The sequence below is a fragment of the Mustela lutreola genome, chromosome X (genome assembly GCF_030435805.1).
Source record: "Mustela lutreola isolate mMusLut2 chromosome X, mMusLut2.pri, whole genome shotgun sequence".
Lineage (NCBI taxonomy): Eukaryota > Metazoa > Chordata > Mammalia > Carnivora > Mustelidae > Mustela > Mustela lutreola.
Window position 1 is genome coordinate 85,188,985 of NC_081308.1, and position 12,796 is coordinate 85,201,780.

Here is a 12,796-nt window from a genome sequence, read left to right on the forward strand (position 1 = left end):
TAAGCTTTTCTTTCTCTGAAATTTTGGGAGGCAGTTTCTTCTAACAGACCAAAATACATCCAAAACCAACTGTGTGGCTATGTTCTATTCTCCAGTCTAATAATAATAATAAATTCATACATATATATAGTTAGATAGATAGATAGATGTAACTTTTTCTCCTTTCTTCTCCCCCTCATCTCAGGTCTCTTCCGATTTGGTTAGTGTATATATTTCTGGGGTCATTGCTACCCTTTTAGTATTTGTTCTCTCATTCATCTATCCTTATCTGGATAAAGGACAAAGCAGAAAAACTCACCTCAAAAAAAAAAAAAAAAGAAAAAGAGGCCATACCAATGGCTAGGGACCAAATCAATACAGACATTAGTAAGATGTCAGAACTAGAGTTCAGAATGAAGATTATCAAGGTGTTAGATGGGCTCCAGAAAAGCATGGATTATACTAGATAATCCATTTCTGGAGAAATAAAATCCCTTTTTGGAGAAATAAAATATCTAAAATCTAATCCAGTTGAAATTTAAAAAGCTATAAATGAGGTATAATAAAAAATGGAGACTCTTACTTCTAGGATAAATGAGACAGAAGAGAGAATTAGTGATAAAAGACCATATGATGGAGAATAAATAAGATGAGAAAAAGAGAGATAAACAACTACTGGACCATGAGGGAAGAATTTGAGATATAGATAAGGGATATCATAAGCTGAAACAATATTAGAATAATTGGGATCCCAGAAGAAAAAGAAAGAGAGATAGGGGCAGAAGTTATATTGGAACAAAATTATAGCACAGAATTTCCCTAATATGGCAAAGGGAACAAGCATCAAAATCCAGAAGGCACAGAGAACTCCCCTCAAAAATCAATAAAAATGTGTCAACACCCTGTCATCTAATACTAAAACTTACAAGTCTCAGTAACAAAGAGAAAAACCCGAAAGCAGCTTGGAAGAAGAGGACTGCAACATACAATAGTAGAAATCTTAGTTTGGCAGCAGACCTATCCACACAGACCTGGCAGGCCAGAAATGACTGGCATGATATATTCAGAGCACTAAATGAGAAAAATACACAGCCAAGAATACTATATTCAGCTAGTCTGTTATTGAAAACAGAGAGATAAAAAGCTTCCAGGACAAACAAAAACTAAAAGAACTTGCAAACACCAAACCAGCCCCACAGGAAATACTGAAAAGGGTCCTCTAAGCAAAGAGACAGCCTAAAAGTGACAGACCAGGAAGGAAGAGAGACAATATACAGCAACAGTCACCTTACAGATAATACAATGCCACTAAATTCGTATCTTTCAATAGTTACCCTGAATGTAAAAGGACTAAATGCCCCTATCAAAAGACACAGGGTATCAGAAAGGGAAAAAAAAAAAAAACCAAGACCCAACAATATTCTGTCTTCAAGAGACTCATTTTAAATCCAAAGACACCTCCAGATTTAAAGTGAGGGGGTGGAAAAACATTTACCATGCTAATAGACATCAAAAGAAACCTGGGGTGGCAATCTTTATATCAGACAAATTAGATTTTAAACCAAACTATAATAAGAGATGAGGAAGGATATTATATAATACTTAAAGGGTCTGTCCAACAAGGAGACCTAAAAATTTAAAATATCTATGCCCCTAACATGGGATCAGCCAATTATAAAAACCAATTAATAATGAAATCAAAGGAACACATAGACAATAACACAAAAAAATTGTAGGGGACTAGAAAGAAAGAGAGAGGAAGGAAGAAAGAAAGAAAAAAAGTCTAAATCTAGCAGTAGAAGAGAAATAATAAAGATCAGAGCAGAATCAATGTAAAATAGAAACCAAAAAAAGAGTAGAACAAATCAACAAAACTAGGATCTGGTTCTTTGAAAGAATTAATAAGATTGATAAATCCCTGGCAACACTTATCAAAAAGAAGAGAAATGACCCAAATTAATAAAATCATGAATGAAAGAGGAGAGATCACAACCAACACCAAAGAAATACAAACAATTAGAAGAACATATTATGAGCAAGTATACACCAGCAAATTTTACAATCTGGAAGAAATGGATGCATTCCTAGAGACATATAAACTATCGAAACTGAACCAGAAAGAAATAGGAAATCTGAACAGACCCATAACCAGTAAGGTGATTGAAGCAGTTATTAAAATTCTCCCAGAAACAAGGGCCCAGGTCTAGACAGCTCCCCAGGGGAATTCTACCAAACATTTAAAGAAGAATTAATACCTATTCTCCTGAAACTACTCCAAAACATAGAAATGGAAGGGAAATTTCCAAACTCATTTTGTGAGACCAGCATTACCTTGATCCCAAAACCAGACAAAGACCCCATCAAAAAAAGAGAATTACAGACCAATACCCTTGATGAACATGGATTCAAAAATTCTTACCCAAGTACTAGCCATAGGATCCAACAGTTCATTAAAAGGATTATTCAGGACCACCAAGTGGGATTTACTCCTGGTCTGCAAGATTGGTACAATATCCATAATTCAATCAATGCAATTCAATACATTAATAAAAGAAAGAACAAGAACCATCTGATACTCTCAATAGATGCTAAAAAAGCATTTGACAAAGTATGGCATCCTTTCTTGATCAAAACGCTTCACAGTGTAGGGATAGAGGGTACATAACTCAATATCATCAAATCCATCTATGAAAAATCCACTAGGAATATCATTCTCAGTTGTAAAAAACTGAGAGCTTTTCCCCTAAGGTCAGGAACATGGCAGCACTGTCCACTATCACCACTGCTATTCAACATAATATTAGAAGCCATAGCCTCAGCAAGCAGACAACAAAAAGAAATAAAAGGCATCTGAATTGGCAAAGAAGTCGAACTCTCACTCTTTGCAGATGATATGATACTTTATGTGGAAAACGCAAAAGAGTCCTCTCCAAAATTGCTAGAATTTGTACAGGAATTCAGTAAAGTGTCAGGATATAAATCAATGCACAGAAATCAGTTGCATTTTTATACACCAACAGAAAGACAGAAGAAAGAGAAATTAAGGAGTCAATCCCATTTACAATTGCACCCAAAACCATAAGATACCTAGAAATAAACTTAACCAAAGAAGAAAAGAATCTGTACTCATAAAACTATAGAGTAGTCATGGAAGAAATTGAGGAAGACACAAAGAAATGGAAAAACATTTCATGCTCATGGATTGGAAGAACAAATATTGTGAAAATATCTATGCTACCTAAAGCAATCTACACATATAATGCAATCCCTATCAAAATACCATCATTTTTTTTCCCAAAGAAATGGAACAAATAATCCTAAAATTTATATGGAACCAGAAAAGACCCCAAATAGCCAGAGGAATGTTGAAAAAGAAAACCAAAGTTGGTGGCATCACAATTCCAGACTTCAAGTTCTATTACAAAGCTGTCATCATCAAGACAGTATGGTACTGGCACAAAAACAGACCCATAGATCAATGGTACAGAATAGAGAGCAAAGAAATGGACCCTCAACTGTATGGTCAACTAATCTTTGACAAAGCAGGAAAGAATGTCCAATGGAAAAAAGACAGTCTCTTCAACAAATGGTTTTGGGAAAATTGGACAGCCACATGCAGAAAAATGAAACTGGACCATTTCCTTATACCACACACAAAAATAGACTCAAAATGGATGAAAGACCTCAGTGTAAGACAAGACTCTATCAAAATCCTTGAGGAGAACACAGGCAGCAACCTCTTTGACCTCAGCCACAACTTCTTCCTAGAAATATCATCAAAAGCAAGAAATCAAGGGCAAAAATGAACTATTGGGACTTCATCAAGATCAAAAGCTTTTGCACAGCAAAGGAAACAGTCAACAAAACCAAAACACAACTGACAGAATGGGATAAGATAATTGCAAAAAACATATCAGATAAAGGGTTAGTATCCAAAATCTAGAAAGAACTTGTCAAACTCAACACCCAAAGAACAAAGAATCCAATCAAGAAATGGGCAGAAGACATGAACAGACATTTCTGCAAAGAAGACATCCAGATGGCCAAAAGACACATGAAAAAGTGCTCAAAATCACTCAGCATCAGGGAAATACAAATCAAAACCAGAGTAAGATACCACCTCACACCAGTCAGAATGGCTAAAATCAACAAGTTGGTAAACAACAGATGTTGGCAAGGATGCAGAGAAAGGGGACCCCTCCTACACTGTGGGAGTGTGGGAATGCAAGCTGGTGCAGCCACTCTGGAAAACAGCATGGAGGTTCCTCAAAAAGTTGAAAATAGAGCTACCCTACGACCCAGCAATTGCACTACTCGGTATTTACCATAAAGATACAAAGTGATCTGAAAGGGCACACACACCCAAATGTTTATAGCAGCAATGTCCAAATAACCAAACAATAACTAAACTATGGAAAATAGTTATGGACAATAACCAAACTATGGAAAGAACCTAGATGTCCATCAACATATGAATGAATAAAGAAGATGTGGTATATATATACAAGAGAATACTATCCAGCCATCAAAAATGAAATCTTGCCATTTGCAATGATGTGGATAGAACTGGGGGATATTATGCTAAGTGAAATAAGTCAATCAGTTATCATTTGATAAGTTATCATATGTCATAAGTTATCATATGATCTCTCTGATATGAGGAATTTGAGAAGCCAGATGGGGGGTCATGAGGGGAAGGGAGGGAAAAAAATGAAATAAGATGTGACCGGGAAGGGAGACAAACCATAAGAGACTCTTAATCTCAGGAAACAAACTGAGGGTTGCTGAGAGGTTGGGGAGGGATAGGTTGGCTGGGTTATGGACCTTGGGGAGTGGACGGTATGTGCTATGGTGAGTGCTGTGAATTGTGTAAAACTGATGATTCACAGACCTGAACCCCTAAAGCAAATAATACATTATATCTTAATAAAATAAAGTAATAAAATAAGAGTTAAAAATATCTTCTTCCCAGAGACACAGAAGGCTATGTGATGAAAAGTCTTTACTTATAGTAATTTTTGGAACTCTTCTAGTTATTGCTTGTTTTATTCACCACTCATATTCATCTTCTTTTATTGATGCTCAGCTACAAATCATAGCACTGTGTTTATTATGGCATATTCATAACTCTGAATTAAATATAATTTGATAAGTGAGAGTGAATTACTGGCCTCTCTTATCTCAATCTATCCCTCTATATATTTCTAGTGTCCAATAGCCCATCAGCCATAGATACTAAGTCAAATATATTAAATATATTGTCCTTTCCTGGTAGAGACAGGAATGACACTTTGGCACAGAGTTTTAGAGTTTCCAAATTACATTTTAACTGTCATTTTCAAAATATAAATATATTCCATTAAATGTAACCCTCAGAATGCAACTACCTATGTTTAAGTGAGGCTGTTAAAAAACTAGTTGTTTTGTCAAAGGCTCTATGTTTTCCACTTCTGGACACAACAGGAAGTTAACATAATGGAAAGTTACTAACACACAATATTCTTTTAGCACAGTCCTGTCATATTATAACAAGGTTTTACTTCTAGATCTTTGAGTAACAACACAGAATAGATCTCATTATCTTAAGAGAACTATTGACCAAGAAAAGGTGGGGAGAGGGAATGAAGAAAGCATATTACAATCAGGAGGCTAACAGTCTAATGTGAAAGGGAATATTGCAAATGCTTTTTCTTTAATGTGAAACTGGACAAAGGCCAGATTGATTATTGAGGGACCAATCCTGCTATGGTTAGGGGAAAGTTAATTGTCTTGATAGATTCTTTCCATATGTGATAGCCATGACTTTATCATTCAATTCTCGCAAATGCATCTACAGACAAATGGACTGCGATTTTCCCATGTATACAGTAGAAGGAAACATGTAACTATCTGAGCCATGAGTCTCTCAACAAAAGTAATATTGAAATTGAGACATGGGAAGGTCTTTTTACTCAGAAGACAATGTGCATTTGGCATTTTCAGGTTCAAGACTACTAGACAAGGAACTATCTAGGAAGCAAACTGGTGAGGTGACAAACTTCAGTCTCCCATGCTCTGTGGATTTCCAGTCCACACTACTTTCATCTGCTAAAAGTATAGCAGCTCCAGCTATGGCTCTACACTCCACATTAAGAACAGATGTTCTCTCTGGAAATAGGTTTCCCTTTTAAAAATGAACCATCAGACTCCATTATCATCTGCTCTCCTGTCATTTGCTTTGTTACACTTTCTGTGCCAACAGATTGTGAGGCACCAAACATTTGAAGCAAAGCTCTGTAAAATTGCTAACATCTAGTAATAAATATTAATGTTCAACTGTTACATTATAACTAGAGGTGGATATAAAGTTGGCTAACATTTGAAAATAATTGGAAAATCATTATTTGATATTCATTTTAACAAATGTGGTCAAAAGTGAACTCATTATGAGGATAGATATGTGTGATTCTATTATATGGTACTTTCTAAAGGGAAAATCATAAAGGATGGCTGAATGAATGGGAAGAATACTTCTTTATTTTGTAGCCACTTGGGCTGGGGAATTAAAGACCATGAGACTGGGTCTGTACTTTCACGTTCATGCTACATGCGTGCGTACATGCACACACACATACTCACACACAGCACTGAAAAAAATAAGTAGCTCTCCTAGTCCTTTTTTAAATATAGACTTTGCCCTCCTCTTAAAGCTTCTAGAATTTGCTTTAAGTGCTAGAAAACTAAGGTTTTAAGCAGAAAGTTTAAGTAACTTGCCAAGCTAGAAAGAGATAGTAGACTGGATTTGAACTCTAGGCCATAAGAGTCTAAAGATTACAAGTTTAGCCACTACATCGTGCTGCTGCTTCTTGGAGGGACACAGTCCCATTTTTTTTAATTCCCTAAAAATACTGTTACAACAGCAGACTCCAGCTCCAGTAAAATCTGGCAGAACTTCTAGAGACATCAGGCCAGAAATATCTCAGAAACTGAGCAGCTAACTGAAGTGGACTTTCAGAGAAGACTGTCATGGCAAAGCAGGTAGCTCCTACAGTAAGGACAAGCTACCAAAGGCCAAAATACAGCATTAGTGGTTTGAAAGTAAGTAAAAACAAAGGCTTGGGGTGGAGAGGTTACAACTTTGTTACTCTGTAAGTTGGACTGTGCTCTTGTATTTGGATAACGTATTTTAAACACTTATTTGGAAAACCCTACATTACAGCAGTTAAGGATATGGAAAGTCTACAACCGTTTCATCTGTAAAATGGGGATCATAATGTTATTTACCCTTTAGGTCATTAGGAGAATGAAATGAAAGAAACTATGTCAAATTCTTAACACAAAGACTGGAACAGAGTAAGCCCTCAATAAGGGTTAGCTACTGCTATTTTTGTTATACAGTTAATTTTCTTGCCTAGTCTCCCCAGATAGCCCATCAGCCACTTGAGTGCAAAGACTCTTCTTCCTTTTTGAAAGACAATAGAAATAGCTAGAAGTAGTCTTAAGAACCATACTCCCGGGGTGCCTGAGTGGCTCAGTGGGTTAAGTCTCTGCCTTCGGGCTCTGGTCACAATCTCAGGGTCCTGGGATGGAGCCCTGCATCAGGCTCTCTGCTTGGCAGGGAGCCTGCTTCCCCCCCCCCACCCCTCCACCTCTGCCTGCCTCTCTGCCTACTTGTGATCTCTGTCTGTCAAATAAATAAATAAACTCTTTGGAAAAAAAAAAAAAGAACCATACTCCCTTAGCCTAAGCCTGGTTGTGCCAGTGAGATCTTGAACAGGTTAATTATCTCTCTCTGTCTCAGCTTCCTCATCTATAAAATGGGCCTAAAGATAGACTCAACCTCATAAATGTGTCATGAAGATTAGAGTATAAATTCCATGAGGACATGAATTTTTGTCTGTTTTGTTCAATTATGTTCAATTATGCATCCCAGAACATACCTGGCATGCAAGAAGTGTTCAATACAAATATGCTAATTACACATAAATATAATTATATATATATATATATATATATATATATATATACACATTACAAATATGCTGGTTATACATAAAGCCTTAGAACAGACCCTGTACAGATACATGAAAATTAGCTCTCATTTACATCTGTGCCATTGGAACCTAGTGCAGTGCTTAGCACAGGTTAGGATCTGAAAAACTGTTTGTAGAACGAATAAATGAATGTTGTCCCTCTAGTCTGTACCAGCCCTCCATCATGAGGAACTGTAAAGCTACTGAAATTTGATTTTTCATGCCCATGGCCTCCCTCACTACATAGAATGTTGTGTATATACCTTTAGCAATTGAGTATCTGAGGCTCAAATGAAATAGAATGTCAGGCATGTAAGAGATCTCATAGATCCATGATTCAAGCCTTCCATTTTGCTAATTTATTGTCTATCCATTCAGCATTATAGGCTTGATCCTGAAATTGGTAGTGGGGCCTGAAATTGGCACTGGGGTCTACAGTGGTAAGCAAAATAGTTATGATCTCTGCCCTCGTGTATTTGTGGATCTTACAGCCCAGTCATTTCCCTTCCCTGTGTGTGTGTGTTTCCCCCGCCTCATTTGTCAAATTAGGGAGTTCAATGACCACTAAGTCTCTTTCAGCTCAGAAATCAAACATAACATGCTGGCTAAAACCATGGGTTTTCAGATAAGGCTGCTGGTTTTGAAAGCCCATTTCTGGTACTTTTTTGGATGTTTGAACCTGAATCAAGTAAAGGCTTTACAAGCCTCCATTTTCTCATCTACAAAATGCGAATACTGATAATAGCAACTATCTTGTTGTCATGTGGGATAGACTAAATAGCAATATATATATATTTCATTTTGATGGGCCTGGCACATACTAAATGCTCAACAAACTGTGGCTAATACTATTTAAGCTCTGCCACTCTATGATATGCCATTCATAAGGCCCCATGTGAGAACTTGATCCCCATATGGCCAACTGTACCTAGGAATGTCAAATAGGGCCAATCTGCATAGCAGATCTATTTTTTGGAAATGTCTTTGAATCTCACCTCCTTTGGGTTGGGCCTGAGCTGTCAGATGAAAAAATGAAAGCCTCTGTCTCAGCAAAGCTTTCTTACTTGTGTCACATTGCTGGGAAACATCTGTATATTGTGTCGGATTGTAATAAATGCTAAGGGGATAGTAAATATCTAGCGGGTTACTGAAACTTCAGATAGGACAGACAGGGAAAGCCTCTCTCAGAAGTGCTACTGTCATTAGGAACCTGCAGTTTCCAAACCTACAATTCTCTTATGCTGTCCTGGGAAGAAAAGCCTTCTTGTTCTCACTGCCTTCTGACTGAGGTTGCTGTTTTGATCACATTACTCTATGGTTTATCAAAGCCAGGTGCAGTTCCCTGACAAAGTGCTGGGAGAGATTTAAAACATCTTCAGCTGCCTTTGCAGACCTCAAGAGGGATTGATCCAGGCCAAATATTTGACCCGCCATCTGAAACTAAGCAAGTGAAAAACAAAATTACCATATAATCTACTCAAGCTCCACCTGGGTGGAGGTTCTAGTGTCCAGACTAGTCCTCCACACCACTACCACAATCCATGGCAAATGAACATGACCTTCCCTGATAAAACCTTACCAGAGAGTTCTTTGTGCCAAAATACCTATTTTCTACACAAAATTATACCAGTCTTTGTAAGTATGATACTTTTTTGGCAACAACTGCTGACCAAAAGAGTGGAAACATTTTTAAGTACATCCTCTTCTCTCTCACCCCATCCCAGAAACTCCTAAGCACCCTTCCCCATGCACGTGCGCACACACACACACATAAATACACAAATTTTTTTCCCCTAACACAATCACAGTTCATGGATAAGAGTAGTGAAAGTGGTGCAAAGTTAAGTTTGAGATTTATTCTATGGGGAAACACTACAGTAAAGACTGTCCATCTTTCAAGAAACCTAGTGCTTGAACTTCAAAAAGTCAATGCACTACAAAATGCACTGTATAAAAAACAGTAACTGAAAAGGAGCTATTGGCAAAATGTACAATTTTCCCACAGATCTCAGTGCTAAAATATAAAAGTGAATTAGTGTTTTATCAAAAGGAAAAGAGGAAAAGCCCCAAGTAGAATGAATAAACAAAGCTGAAAACTTCAGGGAGAAAGAAGTTAACTGTAATATGCCAACACTATAACCTCTGAAGGGTTGTGTTCCACCAAAATCTCGGAGTCTTCTACTTTTCCTCTGTAGAATTTTTCCAATTTTCAAAGTTATCTTCCTTCCCCTCTCTCCCCTCAGATGTTCTTCAGTCTGCAAAACCTGGAGATGCTTCCTATTTCTGGACCAGAAATAGGATTTGATTTCAATAGCATATGATTTTTGGACCTAATCATATGCTGAGCCTTCTGATTGCAGGGAGACCAAAATGTCAAAATTCCAAAAGACAAAGTTTAACCCAGGTTTCACATTTCCCTTCATTTTCTATGAAATGCCAAGCCCAAGTGTACTGATAATTTTTAAAGCTGGATGATGGGGACATTACATTTATTACACTATTCTCTCAACTACTATGTATGTTTGAAAATTTTCATAATAAAAAACCTCAAGGCCCAATTTGCAGATACTCCTTACTCTGTTTCCAGCCTTCTGCCAATGGGAAGGAATTCTAAGTTGCTTAGATGGTCCTGAACCCCAGAATTAGCATACCACACTTGATCAGGGAACAGAAAAGAGAGGGCGTTTGCCTATAGTCCATTCATGCAGGGAGTACTCCTCAAAAAAAAAAAAAAAATGGATAGACCTGTTCTGACCCATTAATTACTTTTCCCAGGACCAATTAGAATTTCCTTTTGCCTCATTTAGCTTGTAGAAGAACAATTATCTCCCTAATTTATACATATAAAAAAGAACAAGTTGATTATTTCAAAGTGCTGCAAGAGATCAACATTGTTAAAGGCATGGAACATGCCTGTATCATCCACCCTGTATAAGAGGCAGTAAAGAATGTATCCAGCTTGGATCACGTCTTACCCTCTTCATGGCCATCACCCCAATCCATTCTTCAAAAAGTTTTATATTCAGCAAGCATTCAGAAGTGATGCTTTCCCCAGACCCCTCAAAGCTCAGGCCATGTGCAATGGGCTCAAGGTTGTAGAGGTAGAGTTATGATACATGATATATGAATGATATTGCCTTCTACTTTTCAGTGTAGAACGCAGTTGGACACAGCTAGAATTCTTAGGAAGCTCAGATATGGATTAATGCTTGAAGATAGGCGAAAGATAGAGGCAGGCTAAAGAGGAAAATAATTGGCCCAATTTCTTAAATACCCATGGTAAACACAAGAATAAGAAGTCAGGAAAGAAACTGTATAAAGAAACAACTACACAGCTAGCTGTAAGATTTGAACCTCAGCATTCTCCTTCAAAATGCATAAGGTCTGTAGGCCATATAATCTAAAAACTCAAACTATTGTGCTCTGAAACAAGGGTACCTCTTTCTCCCTTGAAGCTGCATTCTTTGTAACGATTCATTTTGTGAAGTTGGGATAGAGATTGAATTTATGTTAAACTGTGCCTTACTTCTCATATATATGTATGTACCTACTTATTTACATACATACATGTGAACATTATATATATATATATATATATATATATATAGAGAGAGAGAGAGAGAGAGAGAGAGAGAGAGAAAGAGAGAAAAGGGATAGAGCTCGTTTTGTGACTCATTGGATTTTTTTCCCTCTCTCCAATGATCATGAAAATTATTCTCATTGCCTGCTAATCAAGATTAGATAAATACCTCATTCATAAATACTTCAAGGAGAAGAAATATAAGAAAAACATTAAGTGTGACATATAAAGGGGACAATGGTGTGGAGCTGCTCAGGATCTGGACCTGTAGGTAAGACACTGTGTGGTAACGAAATGTCTCTAGTTAGAGTGCTTTCTACCTGGAACAGAGTGTGGGGTGCTTTGCATCTGAAAACCAGGGGCATCTTTGGAGGATTCACAAAGTCCTAGGAATTATAAATGAAACTATTTGTGTACACGACTGAATTGGTAAAGTTTAACAGTTGTGACAGAGACTCTATGGTTTACAAAACCTAAAATATATACCATCTGGCCCTTTACAGGAAAAGTTTGCTGACCATTGGCATAAAGATGTGAATAGAAAATCTCAAAAGTTCACTGCAGGTTACAAAGATGAGTATTGTTTGTGAAATATTTGATTCAGTTATACATGTGTGATACTAAGTCATGATGCAAAATGCATTCTTTAGGGGTGCCTGGGTGGCTCAGTTGGTGAAACATCTGCTTTCAGTTCAGGTCATGCCACACCAGGCTCCCTGCTCAGCAAGGAGTCTACTTCTCCCTCTGCCTCTTCCCCTGCTCATGTTCTCTCTCTCTCTCAAATAAATAAATAAAATCTTTTGAAAATGAATTCTTTACTATAGGGAGCCATCCAAAAAACTGAAAAACACCTTAGTCCATGTTAATGAGTTTGGACTTCATCTTGAGAGAAATCACTGAGAGGTTTAAAGCAGAGTTATAATTTCACCAGCATCATATTTTAGTAAGATTCTTCTGGCTGCAGTGTGAAGAATGCAATAAAGAGGCAGGGTAGATGAGAGGAGATAAATTAGGAGACTATTTCAGTCATCCAGATGAGGGATGCTATGGCCCAGACAACAGTGGTGGCAGTGGGAATGAGGAGAGTTTATTAGACATTTTCTGAAAAGCTCCAGTGTGTTAATTTGGGGATATAAAATACTTCTGTCTCAGTCTCTGAAACTCCATATTTTTTCTGCTAAAAAAAAAAAAAAAAAAAAAAGGCTAGAAGAGTGTTGGCAAAGCA